The 26796-nt window shown below is 36.5% G+C and overlaps 1 protein-coding gene across 10 annotated transcripts in view; it reads left to right on the top strand.

The window, feature by feature from the left end:
* Window positions 1-26796, top strand: part of LOC140685731 (uncharacterized) — a 340524-nt gene that overhangs the window by 64288 nt on the left and 249440 nt on the right. For all 10 annotated transcript variants that reach the window (XM_072937855.1, XM_072937849.1, XM_072937854.1 and 7 more), the window contains one exon: window positions 5706-5827. The gene's annotated coding sequence lies outside the window, so the exon portion shown is untranslated. The remainder of the gene's footprint in view (window positions 1-5705; window positions 5828-26796) is intronic.

Here is a 26796-nt window from a genome sequence, read left to right as displayed (position 1 = left end):
GCTAGGGGCTGAGGGAAGCAAGCAAAGAAATTATCATCATACTAAATAAGATATGTGGTGAGTTTGAAGGTGAAAAGTGCTATAAAAAATAAAACAGACTAAGGAGGGCTAGGAGTACAGGAAAGAACAAGACTTAAGAGTTTCAAGTCAAATGGAGAAGGCAGACCACACTGATTTTACTTTTGACACCATGTATCTTTAAATACTTAGATAAAAGCATCATTATAAAGAATGAAATAGAACCTTAAAAACTAGATTCATTTTCTGAATATGTACTCTAACCAACGTGTACTCTGCAAAGGGCCAGTGAAGTTTATGCCTGCTAGCCACAGATAAGGGGAAGAGTTGACCCTTGATTTTGCAGAGATTGTATGTCCCCCGGTCTATCTTATATTGTCATTGGACATCTTCTGGTGTATAAGCTTTGGGATCCAAAAGTTGGCATTGTTTGAATTTACAGAGTTAAAAATAATGGTTTTCAAAAATTGTAATTATTCTATGTGCTGGGACTATGGCAGTGAACAAACCTAAAAAGGTCCATGCTCATGGAACTCATTTCTGATAAAGGAAGGTAGTTCCTCTGTTGGTTAGTAAGCTCGAGAGTGTTCGCCATGTCCCTTGGGTTCTGGCTGATTTTAGTAAGATTAGCCATAGCAGGACATTGTGATGGCGACATGTGCTCTATTTGGAAATTGGGAAGGGACACAACCAGCAGTGAGCTTTCCTTTCTGACCTGTGGCTGGTCCTACTCTCGTTACTCTCTGGTCTCCAGCTCTCCTTGGTCGAGGATTTAACAGCAGTTTTGTGAATTCCCAGGGAAACTGCACCAACCAGGAATGCAAAGAGCGGGAAAGAGATGGATATAGGAATCAGTCTCTCCCAAGAGTCTTCCTCAGATTTTACCTCAGTTAATTGCTGGAGATATTTATAAAAATCATACACATAGCTTATTAATTTTTATGTGAAGCATTTAGAAAAGTTTGTAGTCGTGGGGTTTGTTTTATTTTGTTTTTTTGGCTTACACAACAGAAGTTTATTTCTCACAGTTCTGGAGGCAGCGTAGTTCAAGACCAGTGCACTGGTAAATCTGATGTTTGGTGAGGGCACTCTTCCAGAAAGGTTTTTTTTTCTTTTTTTAAACTGAAGTATAGTCAGTTTGCAATGTTGTGTCGATTTCTGGTGTACAGCATTAATAGTTCAGTCATACATGTACATACATATATTCATTTTTATATTCTTTTTCATTATAGGTTACTATAAGATATTGAATATAGTTTCCTCTGCTATACACTATAAACTTGTTGTTTATCTATTTTATATATAGTAGCTAGAATCTGCAAATCTCAAACTCCCAATTTATCCCTTCCCACCCTCTTTCCCTCTGGAAACTTAATGAGTTTATGTGACTGTGAGTCTGTTTCTGTTTTAGAAATAAGTTCATTTGTCTTTTTTTTTTTCAGATTTCTTATATGAGTGATATTATATGATATATTTATTTCTCTTTCTGGCTTACTTCACTTAGAATGACATTCTCCATGTCCATTCATGTTGCTGCAAATTGTATTATTTTATTATTTTTTATGGCTGAGTAGTATTCCATTGTGTAAGTGTGTGTGTGTGTGTGTGTGTGTGTGTGTATGACAACTTCTTTATCCAGTCATTTGTAAGTGGATATTTAGGCTGTTTCCATGTCTTGGCTACTGTAAATAATGCTGCTATGAACATTGGGGTGCATGTATGTTTTCAAATTAGAGTTCCCTCAGGATATATGCCTAGGAGTGGGATTGCTGGATCATATAGTAGGTCTATTTTTAGTTTTTTGAAGAACCTCCATACTGTTTTCTGTAAAGGTGGAACCAAACTACATTCCCACAGCAGTGTAGGAGGGTTCCCTTTTCTCGACACCTTCTCTAGCATTTATCATTTGCAGACTTTTTAATGATGGCCATTCTGACTGGGTGTGAGGTGATACCTTAGTTTTGATATATATTTCTCTAATAGTTAATAATATAGAGCATTTTTTCATGTGCATATTGGCCATTTGTACGTCTTAGGCAAAACATTTTCTGACATAAATCTTAACAATGTTCTTCTAGGCAGTCTACCCAGGCAATAGAAATAAAAGCAAAAATAAACAAATGGGACCTAATTAAACTTATAAGCTTTTGAATAGCAAAGGAAACCATAAGCAAAACAAAAAGACAACTTACAGAATGAAAGAAACTATTTCCAAATGATGCGACTGACAAGGGCTTAATTTCCAGAATATATAAATAGCTCATACAGCTTAATAACAACAAAAAGAACCACCGAATCCAAAAATGGGCAGAAGACCTAAACAAGCAATTCTCCAATGAAGTCTTCTAGAAAGGTTTTAAAAGATTTCTTTTGAGACAATGGTAGAAAACAAGTTTTTTAAAAAAATACCAACATCTCCATAGGCCAAGGCTTGAATATTATTGATATTTAATTCTGATCAACTAAATATAAGGGTTCTTATGGGGAGCGCAGTGGGGGAAATTCTTTACTATCTACCACTTGGCTTAGGTTTCTAAAGAAAAGTCTTTTTTAATGTACTTGGTAGAGGTGGGGGTGGGGGGAGAGCATGACTAGGAGACAGAGCAAACACTGAAATCCAAGGAGAAGGCTATTTTCTTGTAAAATATCCACGAACAAGGACACAGCTTCATCTTTAACCAAACTGCAGCAATGTATGGGGATTCTCATGGTCTCTTTAAGGCAACTGATTTTGCATATTAAGAATTTTTTGCAGAACAAATTGAAGTCTCTGGAGTTCAAGGCCTTTGGGAGACGTGATCTAGGGCTGGTTGATATTTTATGGCTGCGTGCTTTTAGTCCAGTTTGGTTTTATGAAGTGAGAGGAGAAAAAAATGTTGCTTGGAGTGTGCTATGTTTTATTTACCTCCCTGAGTTACTGCGACGGCCTTCTATGCGAAGTTTTATGGCATCAAATAAAACCTGTTTATTTTACCCAGGCTTCAACATCTGACAGAGGCAAATCATCCAATCTTACATCCTGGATTAAGTGTAAACAGAACTGTGATAAGATACAAGCTAAGGAACAAATTTTAAAAATAGCAATCATCACTCAGGAACAGTTTTTATAAGCTCTTTCCTGTTTATTCCACTTGATTGCATTAACGCGAGCATTGCCTACAGAAATGAGATTTTGTAATGTGTGTGACATTATTCTTTCTTCCTTTACTGTTGAAATTGAAAACAAATAGTTCAGTAAATAAATGTCAGAAGAAAACCTATATCAAATTTCAGGTTGCTTGGTGGCGTTTCTGTGATTTTGAAAATCAGCATAGCTATCGATTTTGTGTGTGGTAGGGCCTAATTCAATACAAATACTTAGAAACTGAAGAACAACCTGTTCTGTATCCTAGGAAAAGGTGGATCAGTAGGTGGAGTGTTAATGAATTTGTTCTAAATATTTTTCTTTTGGAGTTGATAGTGTAATTTATTTAAATGTAAGTTTTAATTCAACCAGTCCAACGTTTGACAAGAACAGTGATACAATTCAAGCTATTAATTTTTCTCAGTTTATTTTGGGGAGATTCCGAAATAGCAGTCTAAATGAAAATGACCAATTGTGATAATTATTGATGAGGCTTGAAGAGGTAATAGAGCAAGCTGCTCTATAAGGACTTACAGGCACAAGAAAACGTCTTTCAAAAAAAAATGAATTCAAAGTTTTCCAATGATCACTTAAGAGGTTCCCATATTTCATAGAAAGGGTCTCAGATCACATGAAGCCCATGATACACAGTGTCAGCCATGAGTCCAATAGTCCTATTTATATAAATGATATTCCCACTGAGAAATTTCCCACAAAAGAGACTCACGATCTTGTAAGAAACTTTACCTAAAATGATGACTGTATTCTAATCTTCCTCTCTAGGCTTCTTTTGTTACAGAGGTTATGGTTATGCTTTGAATTGTCAACTTTAATAATGTAATAGCCAATTAATTAATGTAATAGCCAGCAAAAGTGAATTTATTCAGAAATAGCCAGAGGAATTTGGGATATGTGGACCATAAGCAATCCAGAGAGCAAGGAAGGCAAACTTGCTTTTATAGGGTAAAGTGAGTAGGGAGGGGTTGTAATAACCAAGGAGACCACTGGAAGAAGTTTGGAGTCCAAAGTATGGAGGCTTCTTGTTGGTTGGGCTACTATCAGATTGGCGAGAGTGTCGGTGGACTGAGAGTTTCCTTCCCCCTGCTGGAGAGTAAAGTAGGCAACACCTTCCTGTCAGAGATACAGGCATATGTCTTTTCCTTTTGGGATAATTGATAATGCATGGGAGGGCAAAGAGAGTTCCTCCCACAGGCTTGTCCTGACTCCAGTTTTAGCTGAGGTTTCTTTAACTAATTCCACATTTCCCCCTTTTGATCAAGGTCTTTCCTCAAGAGCATCAAAAGTCAGGATCTCTGCATGTAACAATTTGTCCCTCAGTGCCAGGAAAGAGATTCCCTGGTTGTCATGTCCCTTGTTGGAGGGAAAGTTATAAATCAGACACTTCATGATTCCACATTTAAATAACAAGGAAAGGTAGTAGGGAGAACTTTAAGGAGTTCCTTGTTGAAAGTCCATATTTAGTGGGGAGGGTAATAGCTCAGTGATAGAGCACATGCTTAGCATGTGTGCAGTCCTGGGTTCAATCCCCAGTACCTCCATTAAAAAAGGCCATATTTAGTCAAGGTTGTAAGCACTAGAAATTATCTCACAGCACTCATATTATTAGGCATGTCATTTTTATAAAGATTTGACAAACAATAGGTGTAGAACTCAAAAACAAGTATACAGAGCAAAATTTAAAACATCATAGACCCAGTTTGCAAGATGGTCTAAACTAGGAGCGCAGATCTGAAGGTAGCTAGCTGAATAATTCAGAAGACAGTAAGTTGTCAGGTAATATTTGCTATAACCAATGTGCTTGCTCTTTAATTTTATGTCATTGGGTCTCTCCTTCCCCAGAGGCATTTATCCAAGTGCAAAAAGAGGTGTTTCCTATTGCACAGACGCCTCTTTGCTCAGCAAATTGGTAATCATGGGCTATGCTGTTATCCAAAACCACTTGTGCTGATCCATTATATGACTGCTGTTGGTCTGAAACTGCTTTGGCTATGTAGTTAGCCAACTCTCCTAATGTCAGGAAGAGATTCCTGCTCATTTTGTTCACTGGTACTCACTTTAATCCATGGAAAGAAATCTCTCCCTATAGAGGCAAAGCCGGAGTCACATATGCCTCCTGGATGGTCTCTGATAAGGCGGCTATAGAAGTTTAAGGGAGAGACCAGTGAGAGACATCTGTTTAGTTTTGTGGAAAGACCAGGACAGTGAATACAGCGAAGGCATTGTGTCCTTATATTTCCCAGCTCTCAGGGCAATGGGTTGTCCAAGCAAATCCTTGCCCAAAACAAGGCCACTTCCAAAACTTCTACATATGAAAGTATAACCAAGGGGTGTTACATAAGCCCCCACATAAGTGATAGTCTGTGGATTCATTCATTGTCCTGGAGGCATTAGCATTACTTAACGGAGGCTCAGACATTACTTTGTTACCCATTGAGAGCTTACCTAGATATAGAGATATGATAGCAATTTGACCCAATTTGCATTGGCAGCTCCACAGAACTTTTCATGCAGACATTCAAAAGATCTTGTTTTCTCATCACAGGTCTAGGTCAAATTGAAGCAAGGAATGAACTGTGCAGGTTTAGCACCCTGACTACAAAATGAGCCTGTGGAACAACTTGGACAGACAAGAGCCTCGGGAACCCCAGCAAAATTACTTGTAAGGTAAACCAAAGGGTCGCTGTTATTTTGGGATGGGCTGAGGTTTCTGGTGGCAAATTCAATCAGAGAGGTTTCCCCCTTTCACAAGAGATTGGAAAATATGGATGAGGACACTGTCATTTCATGAAGGGAGGGAGCAAACAAGGTATAAGTGACAACACATAAAGAAAGGTAGGTAGGCCTGCTCTGGATGTCTTGGGAAAGCTGTTAGCCTCAGATGTTGTCTCTTTCAGACCCTAGTGGGCTTTATCTTTAGTCTGCCTGATGGTGTGCAGGTCCAGTTGGAGTCTGGTACCTTTGTTAGGTGCAACATGTGGACCCAGGAGTCTACTCCCTGGGGTTTGATGGCACAAGAGTTAGTCAATGATATCTGATAGGCACCCTTGCAATGAGGCTGGAGAGAGTACTTTGAAGATAGCTTTTCCAGGATACACAATCTCCAGGCTGCTGAGTATGATATTAATCTTCATTTTCTAGGCGTGCACTTCAGAAGGAGTGTTCTCCCAGAGCATGATTATTTTTAATAGCAGCAACCAGGCCTTTATAATACATAAATAGGTCCCCCTTTTTCAGTTTTGGATGAAAAGAAGGAACCAAGTGCATTGGGCAACTGGTTCCAAGGAGAGCAGACTCCCCTTCAGACCTATGCAAATACATACATTGTCATTAACAAAAGAATATTTAGTAAGAGTTTCAGAACTCTTGAGGGATCAAGCAGGGAGAAAAAGACAAGTGCTTCAACCTTTGTTGTGGAGATACACTTTACCACATTGTTGTAAGTTATAAATAGCTTAAAGGAGAGGAGAAAGGGGGCCCTTTACATCGGGTAAAGAGTACACTTAACCTAATAAATTTCCATTAGAGTTTTAGAAATTCTTTTCCAGTTTAGTGCTATGATTGTAAAATTATCAAAAACCTGTAATTCCAGAGTACCTTTAAGAGTCCTTTCCATGAATTTCTCTGGAGTTCAAACACACTTGCAAAAGCATCAGAATAAAACAGTATCTGTCTACAAATGACCAAAAGACCTGAAAATGCCCGTTATCCAAAACCTGATGAGAGGTCATAATGGGTTTGACAGGAGGATTTGCTTATTTCTGTGACATACATTTAGAATTATGGCCAATAACGTATCAGGACATCTTAGAATTTTAGGAATTTCATGCAATTTTGGAACTCTTATGTTAACATATACCCATGCAAATATAAGGTAAAAAAGTTTAGTATTCTTCCTTATTTGACAAGCTACCCATGTAATTGAGCATATAAAATTAGCCTAATTGGATTAACATTTTAGCAGGTGAAAGACAAATCTTTTGGGATTTTCCAGGGGCCCTCTGGAAAAGCCCAAAGTTAGTTCAAGGTCAAAAAGACTTCATTTAGAACCCAATTCTTGGGAAGTTTGTAAAAAATATCAAAAGGTTTTGGACATTTGACCAAAGGACCACAAATCATTATCAAATGATACTTAATTATTTGGCCAAGGTAACAATAAAAGATTTCAAAGGCAAATTGTGAAAAGGTTACATAGTTGCAAGCAAAACTTTGCTTTTTGAATATTGAGAAGACTCAGTTTTCTTTAGTAGTCAAAGACCTGATTAAGACAACATGAAGTATAGAAAATTATTTTGATAACACAAATCTTTGTCTTCTAAGTGCATTATTTCAAAGGTAAAGAAAACTCGTTCATAATTTGCCCATCAGGAGCAGACCAACATTCCAGTAGAAACTTGTTCTTTAGCAAATGAAAGGAAATTAAGGTTTAGTTTTACGTAAGTGCATTGCTGATTTTAAAGCAGCTTGTTCTTAAAACCCTTATAATAACAATTCAATTTTAGCCAACTTGGCCACACAAAAAGTTCATTTTTTTCAAACATTCCTTTTCCACAAATATTCTACAACTTACTGTTTCTGTTCAGCTTTTGTCCTGTTTTTCTTCTTTCCTATTCTGTAACAAACAAAATCAGTAATTTTGTCTCACTTTAGGACAAAATTACTTTCTTTCCCCTCAACAAAATGCATTTCCATTGTTCATAACTTTCCTTACCAAAAACATATGTCCTACTTTTTTTGCATATAGAATTGTTTCCCTTATTACTGCTGGTAGCTTTAAAAAATTGTGAACATTCTGCCGCTGACAAGTTTGTAAATACATTCCATAATTATAAAAAGTACACTTTCCTCATGGTGAAATTTCTAATGTGGCACAAAACATGTTTCCCCATAGACCTAGATATCTTTAGTTCCTTTGTAAAGGAAGCCAAAAATGGATGAAACTAACTTTAGTAATGTTTTAGTATTTTCTTCTTATTTAAAAGTGAACTAGATGGTTAATGACTACCCATAATTTAATTTAGGAAAACTCTAAAGTTTCAAGTTACCAAAAAGATTTTGGGAAGCTATTTTTTACACACCTATATGTTAAAACATAATTATTGCTCCCTCGAAGCCCTTATACTATACACTTTCATCTATATAAATTATTTTTTCCTAACAATTCTGTATAAGTTACAAAAACTCCATATGTCATTAAAACAATTAGCCATTATTTTAAATAATTTTTCTTGCTGACAAAAAATTTTTATCACAAAGATAACATGAAATTATCTTACCAATAAACTCAGGTAGAATGAAAATTGTATACCTGCATTATTTTCCATATTGTTAACTCCAAAGACAGGCCTGTTATAATTAAATCAAAACCTTATGCTAGCTTTCATTTAATCCTAGATCACATGAACTTGAAAAGCATTTGGGGTTAGTTTCTGTAATATTTATTTAATTCATATAAGTGTTTCTTTGTCTTTAAGCCAGTTAAATAGAGCTCTTTATAGATTAATTTTAGCAATGCCTTTTGGAGATAGAAAATATGATATATCTACAACACATATATACACATGTACGTAAATGCACATGAGGATACAGACAGATGCAAAAAGGGACCTCATAATTTTGTCTTAAGTTTCAGCCATGTGCCAGATACAAACTCAAAAGAATAGTTGGATCCAAACTGTGTTTCTAGCAGATGGAGTAAGTTAAGGTTATGTGCTGTAGCCATAAGGATCCTTTTAGAACTGCTTTTGAGCTAATTTGTCTTTTAGAAACTTCAGCATATCAATCAAAGAATAAAGTCCATTGTCTTCCAAGAGGTTTGGAATCCTCTCTTTCAAGGGTATCCCTTAAGGTGGGCTTATCTAAAACAAAGCCTCCCTCTTTTGAGCAGGAGGAATGACTTACCAAAAGGCTTCAGCAAACAGACACAGGAAGCAAGTTTTCTCTAGGAGTTTTTGGAGTATATTTGTCTATTGTCAAAAATCTAGGGCAATTGCTGTTTAAAACTTTCCTTCCAGTTGTTTATTTGCTCCAGTTAACTTAGAGACTGTAACTAGGGGTTGAGCATTTGGATCCTCGGAGGTTCGATTTTAAAGGAGCAGATTTTCACAGAGGGGGAGAGAGAAAGATGGCACCAGAGACGGAGTCTGAGCACAGACAGCTGCCGGGAAGGCGCATGAGACAGCACCAAGACAAAGGAGCTGGGGGGACAGAGCACAAGGAACATGGGACTTTAAAGCCATTTGGATCTTCTCTAGCTTTTAAGTTATTTCAGCCAATTTGGAAATAGGTATCTTGCAAGGAGGCAATTTTAGAGCTTTGTGTACATTTGGAAGCTTCCAGATATCCATGAAAATAAATATACCATTTGTTTTGTTTAATTTTAGAACTGTGGTTCTTCAGTTTAATCTTAAGAAAAATGAATCTGGAGAGACTGAAAGTTTCCCATAATGGCCATTGTAATTCTGGATTATTTTTATTTTGTTTGACCCATTTAGTTAAAAATATGCAGGTGGGAGGTCCATAGTTTTTAAAATAAAATTGGCAGGAGTCCCTGAAGGAGGGCTGCTCTCAGAGAACTTATATGAATCCCGTTTTCCTAAGTTCTCCTGAAAACCTAGGAAAGTTGCCAAAGTCCTAGTCCAGATTCCAAAAGGAAACTAAAAACACAAAACAAATTCTTGGATTCCAGTTTGCTTGACCTCCAGAAAAGAAATTCACTACCAACTGCTTCAGAAAACATCCAAAGTATTCACCAAGGATGAAACCTTGAGCCTGAAAGGATGAAAACTTTCCTCTGAAAGGACAAAGACTTTCCAGACCCTGAAGAAAGTCTGAGAGCCCCAGATACAAAAAGAGCAGAGCTTGGAATCCAAGAGGAAACTTAACAAACTGAAAACAGGTGTGACCCACAGAAACAAGGACCACAGATGGCCTGCTGCAGTACCTGCTCTATTCCAGGGCCTGTCATTTCCCACGGTTCACCTTCTTTGGATCCCACTTCTGACACCAAATAGGTCAACATCAATAATACAGTAGCCAGTTACTCGACCAGCAAAAGCAAGTTTATTTGGGAATACCAGAGGAATTACAGTTTGAGATATGTGGACTTTGATGGACCATAGGCAAATCCATGGAACAAGAAAGGCAAACTTGCTTTTATAGGGAAATGGAAGGAGTACAAAGGGGCTGTAATAACCAAAGAGTCCCTTGGAAGAAGCTGGCAGTCCAAAGTATGGAGGCTTCTCATTGGCTGGGCTGTTACAGTCTCTGATTCGGTTGACTGTCAGTGGGCTGAGGAAAGTTGCCTTCTTCCTTCTGGATAGCAAAGTAGGCAACCTTCCTGTCAGAGATGTAGACATATGTCTCTTCCTGTTTAGAGTAATTGACGGTTCATGGTGGGGCATGAGTGCTCTCCTTACAGGCCTGTCCCCACTCCAATTTTAGTTGAGGCTTCTTTAATTAATTCTACAAAGTGAATTTCCAAATTAAAATGTTTATCCAGAGACATGCAAATTTAAACTTTCCCCCAAAGCACCATTAGTGATATATTCTGGGCCCAAGTTATAGTATTAAATCAGATCTTTGAGTCATGAGCTTTGCCAGTTTCTCTTGGTTTACCTTTATTTCTTATGACTGTGTACTAAGAAATTAATCCTCCTAAATTTTGGAAGTCTCATTATCCTGTCTTCTATGTCTTTCCAGCCCTGATCAGATGAAATGTAGCTTTTTGACCTACAGCATCATGGTTATAGTTAGATTTAAGAAAAAATATCCTTTGGACCTCTATTCTTAAAACTGATTTTCTATCAGAGAAGGCCTTGGTGCTAACATCTTGCTTTCTAGGGTACTGATCACAAAAACATCTCTGGCTTGACCACCGTGCATGACAGTCATTTTTAGGAGCTATTCACAGAACTAAATAAAACATGGGCTTCTAAAATTGGATTTCCTTATATTTTGAGTCTATTCTCCCCTTAGTACATATATCAGACTCTCTCTGCCCACTCCCCACAATGCTTCTGCTTCTAAACTTGGATATTCTTAGTGAATGAAAGAATAAAGGATAGCAGTAACCTGTATTCTCAAAATATGACTGGTTCAACAGACAATACAAAAGGAAAAAAGTTTAAGAACTTAAAAGAAAGTAATTTCATAGTACAATACATCTGGAGTCATAGAGGTTTCCCAATTATCAACCGAGTGGTATCCCTATTACCAATAGACTGAAAACTTCCTATGTACTAGTGACTATGCTGAGCCCTTTTCACTTACATCATTTCACTTACTACTCCCAGTAACTCCATGGTTAGGTGGGTACTATTGTTAGCCTCATCTTACAGATTAGAAAATTGAGGCACAGAGTGGTTAAGTGACTTTTCCAGACACACACATTGCTAAGGGGTAGAGCTGAGAATGGAATTCGTGCTGCTTGACTTCCGTGTCCAGTCTCTTATCTGCCATACTCACTCTTTCTCCTTCAAGGGATGTGCAGTAGATGATTCAAGTAACTGTACAGTAATGCTTATTTTAAATTTGTTAACAAATATTCACAGTTGCATTGAGACATTTTACCAATCTCTTCATCTGTACTCATTTAAATTAGCACTGAAAGTCTGTGCATTTGACAGTCACATTAAAATGCCTTTTCTTAAGGTGCAGATTTTCATCTTATTTACCTAGCCCTTATGTTTGTTTTATTCTCTAATATTGTGATTAGGGTTATATTTTGGGAATCTGTTATTTTCTTTTTTGTGCAAGAAGGGTGGAATTAGAGCTTGTATGGTTTTTTCCCCCTTCATAGTTCTTGATTTTATCAGTATCTATATCTTCCCTTTGACTGAACTTTGATTCATACCATTTGTATTTGAATGTTGACACTGCCTGTTACTATGTGTCCTTGTATAAGTTTCTTCTTTTATGGGTTTCTTAGCTTCTCTGTGACTCAGTTTCCTCATCTGTAAAATGGTGTCTTGCTTCTGATGGCAACCTCTACGCCCCTCTTTTCTGAAGAAAGACCGCTTAGTATCCCCTTTTAGCTCTGGATTATTATGTATATTAATATTTTTATTCTTTTGCTTTTTAGACAAAATAAACCTTTCTGAGTTATTTGTTTACCCTAACCTCCTTTATATCAGGGTTTTTTTTTCTTTTTCCTTAGAGCACTTTTTAAAGGATATTTCCACAGCGGGTCTTTGTGTAGTATATCTTTTGAGTTTTACAAATGATATTCTTATTGCAAATTTAAATGAGGTTTACTGGACATAAAATTTTAACTTTAATGTTCTTTTCTTGAAATACTTAAAAAGTATTTTTTCACTTTGTCTAGTGTAGCTGTTGAGAAGACTGATCATCTGAATTTTATTCTTAGTAGTTGAATTGCTTTCTTTCTAAAAGTTTTTATAATTTTGCCTTAGACTTTGAAGTCTACTAGTTTTTCTCCATTGACATCTAGATTTTGGATTCTCTTTTTCTTCTTCCTCTTCCGTTTGCCCCTTGATACTCTATGTGTCATCTTTTTTTTTTCCTCTCTCTCTGATATTATAAAATTCTTTTTTTAAATTGAAGTATAGTCAGTTTACAATGTTGTGTCAATTTCTGGTGTACAGCATAATGTTTCAGTCATACATATACATACATATATTCATTTTAATATTCTTCTTCATTGTAAGTTACTGCAAGATATTGAATATAGTTCCCAATGCTATACAGTAGACACTTATTGTTTATCTATTTTATATGTAGTAGTTACTATCTGCAAATCTTGAACTCCCAGTTTATCCCTTCCCACCTCCTTTCCCCTCTGGTGACCATAAGTTTGTTTTCTATGTCTGAGTCTGTTTCTGTTTTGTAAATAAGTTCATTTGTGTCTTTTTTTTTTTTGAGATTCCACATATGAGTGATATCATATGGTATTTTTCTTTCTCTTTCTGGCTTACTTCACTTAGAATGATGATCTCCAGGTCCATATATGTTGCTGCAAATGGCATTATTTTATTCTTTTTTATGGCTGATTAGTATTCCACTGTATAAATATACCACAACTTCTTTATCCAGTCATCTGTCGATGTACATTTACATGTGTCTTCTTAATCTGAGAGTTTTCATCTTTAATTCTGGGAAACCGTCAGTCATTAATTTTTCAAATATTTACTTCCTTTTGTTTATTCTCCCATTACAGTCGACCCTTGAACAACATGGGTTTGAACTGCATGGATTCACTTATATGTGGATTTTTTTCCAATAAATATGTATTACAGTACTATATGATCTGTTGCTGGTTAAATCTGCAGATGCAGAAAGAGAATGTGACAATGAGTGTATATATGTTCATATATAACTGAAAAATTGTGCTCTACACTGGAATTTGACACAACATTGTAAAATGACTATAACTCAATAAAAAAATTTTAAAAAAAGAAAAAGAAAAATTTTCTAAATTAAAAAAAAATCTGCAGATGCAGAACTGCAGATATGGAGGGTTGACTAAGGTTATATGCAGATTTCCAACTGTGTAGAGGGTAAGCATCTCTAACCCCCACATTGTTTAAGGGTCAATGCATACTATTATGCAGATGGTTAAACTCTAGTTTCATATCTTCTAAATATATTCATAATATCCCACATATATGCTGTCTGTTAATTCATCCCTGAATCCTGGTCTGGTTCTTTGCCTTGATCTTCCAGCTCACTAAGTTAGTTCTCCACTGTATGCATATTGTCTTCTATGGGTCTTCATTGGTTTTTCCTTAAAATTCTTGATTCTGCACCATGTAACCAATACTTGATCTTATGCTTACTTTAAATTCTTAATCTGTTTCTTCCATTAATTGAGCTTTGTTTGGTATATGTTACTGTTTATCGTCTTCTGCTTTGTAGCGCTTATGTTCTTCAGATGCTATTTTTCCTTCTGAACATATATTCCCCCGTGGGTATTTGCTGCCTTGGCTTTCAATGAGTATCCAGGGAGAGGAGTCTGAAGTTGAGGCCCTGGTTTGTGAGCCTCCTAGGGAGGCTGCCATTTCCTCCCCACTTGAGGCCATAACCACCTTCTAGATCTTCAAGAGTCTCTTACGAGTTTTATGTCAGCTTTTAAAATGCATGTGATTCCCTCTTGGTTTTTAGTTTGTTTTGCTTATTTTTGCTGTTTTAGCTTTTGCTTCTTTATGATTGTGTTCAGGAGAGGGAGCTAGGAGCCTGGGCTAGTTGATCATCATGCCACAAGTGTCCATTCTCTATAATCTTACCAGTCCTCAAGTTGTATAGATGTGTTTAAAAAGGACCGTGTATACTCTTGCTTCTTCCCAAATTTCAATAATTTTAATAGTCATTGCTTATTATTGTATAGTTGGCTTGACCATATCAATCACTCTCTCCAGAGATTGCTGACATGAATAGAATGGGGTGCAGTATATAGACTTGGCTCAACTTTTCTTTTCTTGATGAGGCTGAAAGGGCCAATACTCTACTTTTAAAGGTATAATTTATGTACTTGAATGATGATTCTCTGGTTCCACCTCTAGTAATTTTTACTGGTCTTGATGATTTATGGCAACAGTAAAGTCACATCTCAAAATTTATGTTATTTTAATAAAAAGTTTAAATTGAATTTTACTTTTATCGATTTCTACAAAGTCAAGCAATTCACTTCAGCATTATAAATTCTGCACCTACACCAGATCTGTCAGGCAGTGAGGATGAAGAGTGATGCTCTTTCTGTTCTTTTCATTTTCAAGCAACTTCCTACTTCTGTAAGTCTTTCTGTGGAGAGGTTTGCTTGAGAGTTCAACAGAGTGTCCTATCACCAGCCTTATGGAGCTCATATGATATTTATTCTCCTGGAGGGAAAAAAATAGATTTAAACTGAAGGTTAAATTAATTTAGTTTTTTTAAAGACATGCCTATTAAGATTCTGAGTAATAGTTAACATAGTTGATAAAAAGAGTTTCTGTTAAGTGCTGAAATTAATTACTGAAATCTTCCTCTGGTAGTCTTTAAATATAGGATCTATTTTTATCTTTCCGAGGTGGCTAGCTTTGGGGGTACTTTTAAAGATGGAAGGATTGAGATGATATCTTTTCAATTTGAGCCCTTTGAATGAAACTGCTGTCCAATTTTAGCTGAGAAATACACCTTTAAAAAATACTTTTGTGCAATTGATATTCTTCAACGTAAAGCCTTGAAGAAATTGTGTTTTATCTGAAAATTTGCACTAACCAGTTCTTCTTCCTTATCTCTCCTGATCATTTGTGTGCTCCCATTGCTCTTTATTTTTGTCCTAATAACTCCTGGAAATATTTGAGACATTCTCTTTACTCCTCCCTAACCCTGGTTTAGATTTTATAGCTTTCTGAAGATTTACCTTATATGTACACTGACTTTCTCTCTCCTTCTCACAGCCCTCAAACAAATTTGTCTCAGTGGCCTAGACTAGAACAATAAATATTACTATGATGGTGGCCTGAGCTCTCATCTTAAAATGAAAATTATAACTGATAAGAAAACATGTCATAGTTTGAGAGCTTTGTAATATTTTGTTTTTAATCAGCTGCATAGTATATCACTGGATGAATATGCAATAATTTATTTAACTGGTCTGTTGAAGTGTAGTCAGTTTACAGTGTTGTGTCAATTTCTGGTGTACAACATAATGTTTCAGTCACACATATATGTATATATATTTCTTTTCATATTCTTTATCATTATAGGTTACTACAAGGTGTTGAATATAGTTCCCTGTGCTATACAGTAGAAACTTGTTGTTTTTCTATTTTATATATAATAGTTAGAATCTGCAAATCTCAAATTCTAGATTTATCCCTTCTCACCCGCTTTCCCCTCTGGTAACCATAAGTTTGTTTTCTATGTCTATGAGTCTGTTTCTGTTTTGTAAATAAATTGTGTCTTTTTTTCAGATTCCTTGAGTGATATCATATAGTATTTTTCTTTCTCTTTCTGGCTTACTTCACTTAGAATGACGATCTCTAGGCCCATGTATGTTGCTGCAAATGGCATTATTTTATTCTTTTTTATGGTTGAGTAGTATTCCATTGTATAAATATACCACAACTTCTTTATCTGGTCATCTGTAGATGGACATTTAGGTTGTTTTCATGTCTTGGCTATTGTAAATAGTGCTGCAGAACTTATCTATTTATGATCACTTAGGTTGCAATCTTTTGCTCTTGCAAACAATGCTACAATGATGACCTTGAACATGGATCATGGGGTTAGTAGGAGCTTTTTTTGTAGGATAAAATTTCTAGAAGTAGAATTTGTATGTGCATTTAAAGTTTGATAGGTCTTCCTAACTGGCTTCCAAAGATGTGGTTGGTGGTTTTTTGCTTGTTTGTTTTTTGTTTTTGTAAGAGTTTGCCTCAGATTTATAGATCAACTTGTGGGGGAATTATCATCATTACTGATGTGATTTTTAAAAATATTTTCAGCTTATCTTTTGGTTATTTTAGAAGTAGTCTTTTCCTTAATATATATATTGCATATTATTTTTATCTTTTTGTTGCTGTTGAAAATGGAGTCTTTTAGTTTAACTTCTACCTGTTTGAAGTTATTCAAGGCAATTCTTAAATAATTCAGTCTCTTTCAAGTGTCATTGAAAAAAATGGTGCATTAAGTTCATCTAAGATTTGTCCAAGATTATAAAATCCCCTAAGGGAAAAATAAAACTTAGTTAACAATGGAGGAACACTTTCCAGATTTCTTAGAGGAAAATAATGTTTTACTGGTGCCTTGAAAAATATAAAAGATGCTGAGGTGCCTTTATCTGGGTCTACTTATGGCTGGTGAACAGTGAATGGATTTTGATGTCGTGTGCTGATCCTATACCTGAATTCATGTTTAATGATGTTGTCCCTGAGTGTAATGCTCGTAACATTCCTACTTGGGAAGAATTGACCTTAACTCTGTTGACCATCCAAACTACCTGGACATTTGTTATCATCCATGTCATTTAGTAACATTTGTACTTTACATCTAACTTTCCCAAGAAGTCTTTGTCAAGTAAAATGTTCAATTCCATCAAATAGATTTGCAAAAAGTTCTTAATCTAGATCCCTACTCTCTTCTCCTTCATATTATCATTAGGAAAGGGTGTTTTTCAGCTCTAATTCAAATCCGTTGACAGGCCACACGCCATCATACTGGAGACGTGCTGTCTACATCTTGCTATTTCACTTGGCCAGGGATGCCAGCTTTTTGTGAAGAGAAGCTACTTTTCTTCTCCACGTGGACTGCATTCTGTACGGTTATATTCTGTAATGCGCTTCATTAACAATGTCAAACATAAAGTGGAGATTTCAATTATGAAAGCATTGCTAATTTATGCCATCAGTGGGTTTAAAGGAATTTTTTGTATTTGTTCAAATTGTGTTTATTAGTTTTTTTAGTACACAAAAATGTAAAGAACAGAGCAAAAATGGCCTGCAATCTCATCATTCTGGTAACTATAATTGTTTAAAAAAAAAAACCAAAGTAATACCTGTGTAGTTAGAATATTAAAGCAATCCAAAGACAAAAAATTAAAAGTAAATTTTTCTTTCTACCCCAGACCCTTTTTCCAACTTAAACTACTGTGAGCATATTCCTAGGTATCATTTCTCCCAAAATATTTTCAGAGATACACATAATCACAATTTTGTCCGTGTGTGTGCGTGCGTGCACACACACACACATACACACACATACACGCATACACACACACGTAGACACACACGCGGTCATTTCTTTTTAAAAAGGAAACTACACAAAATAAATTACATTATACACAATATTTTGTTCCTTACATATTTCGCTTATGTCTTTAGGTCTCTTCATGAGAATACATGCAAGATCTAGTTCATATGCCAAACATATGGGCATGTGGATAGCTATTAGTGGATGTTTAGATTAAGAGCAGATTTTTTTTCCATTTTAAATCATGCTGCAATAAACATCTTGTTAGGATTTGGAACACTTCTGAGCCTGTATCTCAGAGCAGGCCAGGTAGCGTAGTGACTAATGGCATAGATTCTAGTGCCAGACTGCCTGGAGTTTGGATTGATTACTTACTCCTTCCTGGCTGTGTGAACTTGGACATGCTATTTGGCTTCTCCACGCTTTACTTTCCTTAGGGCAGTACCTACCTGAGTTGGTGTGAGGATCACTATGTATAAAGAACTTGGAATGATGCTTGGCATATTGTAAGCAGTTGATAAATGCTAGCAATCATCATCTTTATTATTATTGTGGTAAAATTTTGGATATATACATGATAAAAGAGTTCATTCTGGGAGAAAAGAAGGAAACGTTGAAAATGAAGGGGGAGAGGGGGATGGAGGAGGAAGAGAAAATAATAAAGAACAGGAAGAGAGAAGAAAGAGGAAGAGGGAGATGAGAGACAGCGTAGACAGAGAATGGTGGAGGAGGAGGAGGAGAGGGTGAGGTGGGGAGGAAGGACCAGTAGAGAAAGCAACGCAAAGGAGGATGGAAAACAATGACATGTTTGTAGAATAACTGGAAGCTCACCCTGATGGTTGGGGACTTCCTTGATTCTTGCATTGTTGCTTAGAGCAGGTGCAGAGGATTGGGCTAATCTCACCCCTCGGTTCATAACACAAACGTTGGTCATCTTTTTTTCCTTTTCTAAATTGCCAGTTCAAATTCTTTCCCATTCTTTTCTGTTAAGAGTCACTTGTTTCCCCCCATTGATTTGTAGCAGTTCCTTTCATAGTCCAGCTGTTCATCTCTTATTGGTGTTAAAAGTTGCAGTTCGCTCCCTCCGTTTTGTCATTTGACTGCTATCGTTGTCCCTGCTCTAAATGATCAAATGGAATGCAATGTCGCCTCTTGGTCACAAAGATATTCTACTCCCCCTGCTTCGTCGTCTCCTCACCCTCACCCATATTTACTGTGTTTTTTTCCTTTCACATTAAATCGTTAATTCATCCCGTGTTCACAGTTGCATGTGATGTCAGATGGTGATTGAGCCTCTTTTTTTCCTTCATTGTGAACCATCCTCCCAATACCCATGATGAAGCAGTTTATTCCCTCACCATTGAATTGTGGTATTATCTTTATCATTTATTAGGTTCCTCTGTGTGTGTGCAAGAGAGGGAGAGAGAGAGGCAGAGAGAGAGAGGCCCAGCACGGGCAGGGGACGTTGTTAACCTCAGCACGTGGAGAAAAAGATAATGGAACTGAGTGGAACTAGAGACTCAGTCTAGGGTTTCAAGAAGAAGGGGTGGAAGTCCAGTAAGTGTCATGTTCACAGAGCAGTGCCTTACTACAGATGCACGTCAGTCTCATCTGAGGGTTATCTATATGTAAGTAAAGCATGAGGAGTGGTTTTCATTAGCTATTGATTGTATTATGACAGCTCTTACTTGTGTTATATTAATGAACTCTGAATTGGCTTTCCATGTCCAGAATTCCTGCCTCCTAGGCTATTGTAAACCAGTTCTTCTCAAACTTCCGTGTGCTACGTGTTACCCGGGGATCCTGTCAACATGCAGACCTTGGATCTGTACTTCCAGAGTAGGGTCTGTGAGTCTGTGTTTCTAACGAGCTAATGACAGATGCTGAAGCGACTGGCCTGGGAACCACACCTTTGAGACCCAAAGTCTACATAATATTGTTAAGTTAATCTTCTCACTACCCAATTCCCATCATGTTATTTCCCTGTTCAAAACCCTTCTGTGACACTCAAATGTCCACCCTGGCTAATTAAAAAAAAATCTTCACCTTGGTAGGCGCGCCTTTTATGACATGGCTTCAACCCACCTTCCCATCTATGTGTCTCACTAATCTTCGGCTTATTCCTGTGCTTTGGCTCACCTGGTAAAGTCCTCGATCTTTCCTTTACTCGGAAAGACACTGGACTCCCTCCACGAGTCCCATCTTTCTTAGTTCTCTTTCTTTAGTATTCTCGACTCTGTGAAAGCTTTATAGTCTTCCTTTGCTTATAATCGGGTGCTTTTCTTATCTCTGCCTTTCGACCTTCAGGTCTTTGGTAGCTGAGTCTGTGTCTTACTTTTGAATCCCAGTAGCATCTGATTATGTGTTATCTATTGATGTATTTGTGGAATTGAATCTCTTCACATCACGCGCATCAGTCGTGACACTTTGCTGTAAGGGAAAAGTGCCACCAGCAGTCAGTACATTATTCACATTATTTCCTTTATAATTGGTGTTCTGTTTTCTCTCCTTCATTTGTAGTTATTTCCCAGTGCATTTCAGTTAAAACAGCTCTATCTGTTGCTTCTAATTTACTCTTAAGCTTAGACGAATTACTTTAAACTAACGTATAATTCTAAGTTCTTCTCTGGCCTAAAAGTGACTTCTGTTAAATAGTAAAGTATAGGTGTTTTTACGGTAGTTAATTCTTTTTCACTTATTTTCTCAGTTACTATCTGTGTTGTGGATAATTGAAGTTGTCAGAAGTTAAGCTATTTTGTTTAACATTCCATAATAAATGCTTAGGCAAATGTATTGAATAATGACTGTGACGTTTTTCTTTACAGCTCAATAAGCTTTGATTAAATTCCACAAATGTTAATTGGACACCTACTACACACAAGCCGCTGTGGGTGATACAGAAATTAATAATACATAGTCTCTGCCAAATGAGAACTTTCGTCCTGTGCAACCACTTGGAGAAGCTCCTGTAACTCTTCCCTTTTATATTTCCTTCACGTAGGGGTGAAAGGTAGACAGTAACAGATGGAACATCTCATTTTATTCAGCTTGGAGCTTTGACAATCACCAAATGTGATAATTCTATTTTACATTACAAATTGTTTCACTGTATCCAAGTCCTGTTAAACTATGATTGACTCATTTTACACAGGTGGTAGCATTGTATAATAGGCCACCATGTTAAAATGTAGATTTGGCTAAAAGATTGTAATTATATACAGAGTTCACTTTTTTAATGTTGAAAAAAAAATTTTAAGCCAGGCAGTGCACGTTACTGAATCCTTTAAAAAAAAAAAGTGTTGGTCTCACCTCAAGGCATGAGACAGTGACTTAAGATGAATGCTTTCTATAGTTGCATGTGCACCATAGATGTCAACTGTACATCTTAGATTTAATGTGACAAAAAGTCACTACTTGATACTTGCATGTCCCAACCTATTCTTCCAATCATCTTTCCAATCTCAGAAAATACTGTCTCCAGTTTTTCCTTTCCACAGATCAGAATCACTCATGTCATCTTTCTCTCCAATCCCATATTCAACCCAATTGTATATACTATTGGCACTAACTTCAGAATATATCCAGAATCTGTTAGTTTTTACCACCTACATCCAAGATGGTGATCTTGATCTAAGTCATAGTTACCCTTGCCTGGCCAGTACATCCACATCTGTCTTATAAAACAAATAATTGCATGTTATAAAAAGTATGGATATATTATAGTTTATTTAACTACTCTGTTTTTTACTGGGTTGTTTCCAGTTATATACAATGGGATACTACTCAGCCATAAAAGAGAAAGAAATAATGCCATTTGTAGCAACGTGGATGGACCTAGAGATTATCATACTAAGTGAAGTAAGTCAGATGGAGAAAGACAAATATTATATGCTATCACTCATATGTGAAATCTTAAAAAAGTGACATAAATGAAGTTATATACAAAACAGAAACAGACTCACAGATGTAGAAAACAAACTTATGGTTACCCAAGGGGAAGGGGTGGTGGAGGGATAAATTAGAAGCTTGGAGTTAACTGATACCAACTACTATATATAAAATAGTTAAAAAATAAGGTCCTACTGTATAGCACAGAGGGCTATATATTCAATAGCTTGTAATAACATATAATGAAAAAGAATATGAAAAAGACTATATGTATATGTATAACTGAATCACTATGCTGTACACCAGAAAATAATACATTTAAATCAACTAGACATCAATAAAATATTTTTAAAAAATAACAAACTGCATTGAAATAAGCCAATCACAAAAGGCAAATACTCTATGATTCCACTATGTGAGGTTCCCAGAGGCATCAAATTCATAGAGAAAGAAAGTAGAATGATGGTTGATGAGGGCTGAGGGAAAGGGGAAATCAGGAGTTGTTTAATGGAGTTTCAGTTTTGCAAGATGAAATCGTTTTGGAGATTGGATGCACAACATTGTGAATGTACTTAACATTACTGAACTGTACACTTAAGAATGGTTAAGGTAGTAAATTTAATGTTATGTGTATTTTACCACAATGTAAAAAAGGAAAAACAAATTAACTAGCATAAGGAAGAATTTCTAAAACTCAGAAGCTGTTAGAGAGGTGTACCAGTTTAACCACATAAAAATGGAAAGCTTCTCTAATGACTAGGGAATTTCAAATTGTTTAACTGAGATATTACCCACTTACCTATCATTTGGTAAAAGTTGATATTGCCTCATGTTGGCAAGAGAACAGGAAAATAGGCACTCTCAAACCCTGTTGGTGGGAGAGCACATGAGTAAGACCATTTTGGTGGGAAATTAGTCCATTGGTATAAAACTTTAAATGTGTACTCTTTGACTCAGCAAATCTGCTTCTTAGAAATACATGCTTACATATGCACAAACAACAATTGTACAAAGACATTCATTGAAACTTTGCCTGTAAAACTGAAAAGTTGAAAGATAATGCTGAAAAAAATTTCTTGTCCCACCTTTGTGCATAGGTGTAGATTCTTTTCTAGGAAAGACGCCTGTGGCTTTCTGAGACAAAGAGCCTATACATTTAAAACATGAGTAGGTACTGCTAAACTGCCTTCCAAAAGCCCTCTGGCAGTTTATATTCATATGAGGGTTTTGCCAGATTTCCCAAGTTGGATATCATCAAGTTACTGATTTTAGCAATTTTGTAGTTGAAAGTATGATGTCTAATTGTTGTTTGAATTTGCATTTCCCTGACTGCTAATGAGTCTGAGATCCTTTCACATGTATATTCACCATTTGTATATATATATATATATATTTTGTGAATTGTCTTTTCATATACTTCATGGTCTTTTTATTTTTAAGGTCTTTTTATTTGTTTTATAGGAGTTTTAAAATATCTATAATCTGGATTTTGATCTCTTATTTTATCTATTTGTCTGTCCATCAGATATGAGTCTATGACCCCAGTCAAGCATGTAAGAACTACATTACCTTATGTTCTTTAAATGCAACTATATGCATCTTTCCTAACACCATGGCAGTGATGAGAAGCTCAAGGGCAGTCATCACTGGGCTTCTCCTAAACCTTTATGAACATGGGAAGGCTCTCTTATGCAGAGCAGCACATTTGGGCTCTGTAGTCCACGTGGATTCCATTCACATGCCTGTTATTTAAGCCCTCAGTGTCTCTGCTTCTCTACTGGACTTCGTACCAGACTTTTTTGCTGAGACCAGGAGCCTTTATTTCTTTTCATTCCTTTTTCTAATCCATTACTTCATTATTTATTTTCATTGGTTATTCATCTTTAGCTCTTGAACTTATCTGGGATTTGTGCAAGCCTCTGTGTATATCTGAGGTCTGTAGTAAGAATCTAAGTTTTATATCCTTTTAGACACCCCATTGTCTGGTCACCATTTACTGAATAATCAATCCATTCTTTTCAGACATGAAAGACAATCTGTAACAAATGCTAGAATGATAAAGGAAGAAAGTCAACTCCCAGCAGGAATAAAGGCTACGAATCTTAGGCAAGTTAAAGTGTGCTAGAAAAAGAAAAGGAGAGGCTACTAGCAGACTTAAGAGATATAAATAGACTGAACTAGACTCACCACCCTCCCTAAAAAAAATTTTCCGTAAATGGAATTAAGGTAAAATTGAAAAATTGGAGACAATATTTTTTATTTAAATGATAAAGGGTTGATTTTCCTTATATAGAAAAAGATTATCCCAATTAATATAAAAAGATACATTTAATAGAAAAATAGGCAAAGGATTTGAAGGAGTGAAAACAAAGATGTTCACATAAAGTGAGAATATACAAATAAATATTTTGTCCACTGGAAATTGTACAAATTCCTCTTTTAGCCATTTTTACCTATCAAAATGGCAAAGTTTAAAAACGCAATAAAACTCAAATTGCTCTGTGAAAATGTTGCTTGGCGGGGGGTGTAAAGTGGTGCAATCTTTCCAATGGCCAGTTTGGTAATATATTTAAAAATTCTTAAAATATGCATATTGTTTTACCCAGAAATCTTACTTTTAGCCATGTTTTCCTAAGAAAATAATCAGAACTGTGCACAAAGATTTACACAGTGTTATTTATAGGGAGAATGACCTAAGTATATAATAATTGGGGGGATTAAAAAAATACTTCTACACAGAGAACATATGTTGGCATTAAATTTCATAACATGGGGACATGTCCACACAGATCGTATGTATATTGGAACAATCTGCTTATGAAGCAAGTTGTGCTTGTTATTTTTATAATTTTTTTTTATGAAAAAGAGTGGTATTTTTATAAAAAAGAGTAGGGAGAAATTAGAAACTACTAGCACAAGGAAACAGAGTTTCAAATATCCTTGCAAGCCTTTGATGCTGTTTTGAAGGTGATAGGTTGTAATATAAGCTACCAAAAAGCTGAAGGGATGGGTGGCCACGCTGTGCACCTGTGTCTGCCATGCCCAGTTGCACGGTGTCAGCCGAGGAGAAGACACAGCGGGACCTCGGTCTTGTGTGTCACTGACCTGTGAAAGAAAACGTCCCTCCCCTCAAGTCAGATCTGTGAAGCCGAAAGTTTACGACGAACTCCCACGGAAGTCATTATCATGTCAGAGTTCCTACCTTTGCTCAGTGTGAAATAAACAGTTGGGGAACAATTTTGCTTCTTTCCCTCCTGGTCCCAACTGTGCTGGGCTTTCCTCCTTCCCTGCACTGTGATTAAAACTCTAACACTCCATTGCTATAAACCCACGGCCACTATTCTCTATCCCAGAAATAGGCCAAGTGCTTTTAGAAGCAGAGTGCCCAAGACTGTAATTATAGGAAGGGTTAATCACTTAGGCTAAGTAAGTGAGGAAGGAAAAAAAAAATCTCAGGAAATCTGAAAATCTGGGTTCCCCCTCCCCAGGGGAGTAGTGGGTTGGTGACACAGCTGCTGGGGAAGCAGCTTGTTCTGGTGGTTTGCCTGACAGATTGTGTATAATAAACCAAGCTCCTTCCACGCACTGCCCTCTGCCTCCTGACAGCAACCGCAGCCACCATAGGGCAGGAGAGGGGCTGGTTCCTGTAGGGAAAAGAAATTGAGAAATATGCGTAGTTGCTCTGAACCAGATGTCATTTTCCAAGCTGGTTTGGCTCACAGGGAAATTCAGCTTGTTGAAGCAAGTTGTGTTTGTACCACAAGATGCCACCCTTCCCTTGAAAAGAAGAGATTAAAGTAATGAAACAAAATGCAAGCATTTTATGAGTTCATCTCACTCATTTTCTATCAACAAGCTTCATCTTGGATGAAGGAGAAGCTGTTGAATTTTGTTCTGTAACATTTGGTGGGAGGAAAGAAACTAGTTCCTTGTTAGCAAATTTCTAAAACTCTTTTAAACTGCTATGGAAATGTTACTTTTCCATCTTATCTGACAGTGGTTTATAATTTTGCACACAAGCTATATTACTTTGAGTTCTTGTTAGCCTAGCTTTGGGTGTACAGTCAGGCTGCTACAAAAGGCCACAAAATAACATATTGTCACTCTCCACCAGTTTAAGCTTCCAGTTTCTTCTGGAGAGATGTTTAGATATCTGGTCTGTAGGAGCAAAAATTGGATACGGGGTTTGTTTTTAATTATATGTTTGATGGGTTGCTTCCACGAACCCCCACAATCCTCTCTGCATCCATCAGTACACAGCCACCTGAAAGCAAAGTTGAAGTCTGCATGGTAAAAAGCTATTGACTTGCAAAATGGAAATCGGTATAGGTCACAATCGAGTATTCTTTATATACTTAGCAGAAATCAATATATATTTATTATAGTCCTTGAATTCATCTTTGAGTTGTGCTGAAAGTGAAATGTCAAGATTATCTATGTGGCCCTAGTTTTTTGCTTTTGCTTATCACTATGAACCTCGTAGTCCTGCTAAGTCAGTCTGCTACTGTCAATAATCAGTCCTTAATCGCCTTTCTGCAGGGGTGAGAAAAATGGAACTATTTCAGTTATTCTTCCTAAAGGAAAGTCGTGACATAGATGTGACCTTGAATAGCGTATTTAACTTGTTGGCACCTCCATTTTTATGTGTAAAACGAGGCATTTTACTGGCTACTCTGTGTAAATTGTCTTCTACACTTTCGAGGAGATTTTTATGATACTCCCTCATTAAAAATTCATATAGCCAGACTACTGGTATGGTTGGTAAAGGAAAATATTGGAAATTTGAAGGGATACCAGTATTTGCATTAAATTCTGATGTGGTTCCTATAATCCTATTTTCACAAACTATTCTGCCTATTGTTAACAGTACCTCTATAAAAAATTTGTTTGCATATAGATATACACATTTTCAAGGTTGACATGATGGAAGCATTTTTATATTTTATTTTCTCCATTTGAACTGTTGTCATGGAGAGGAATCTAGAAAGTCTAAGTGCCTATTATTCCCCATCAGAGAAATGCAATTGAGATTTTTATTTCTGTGTGAAATTTCTGTGGTTTGC

Source organism: Vicugna pacos, chromosome 15 (genome assembly GCF_048564905.1).
Source record: "Vicugna pacos chromosome 15, VicPac4, whole genome shotgun sequence".
In the NCBI taxonomy this organism is placed as follows: domain Eukaryota; kingdom Metazoa; phylum Chordata; class Mammalia; order Artiodactyla; family Camelidae; genus Vicugna; species Vicugna pacos.
This window is presented reverse-complemented; position numbering and strand designations above follow the sequence as displayed.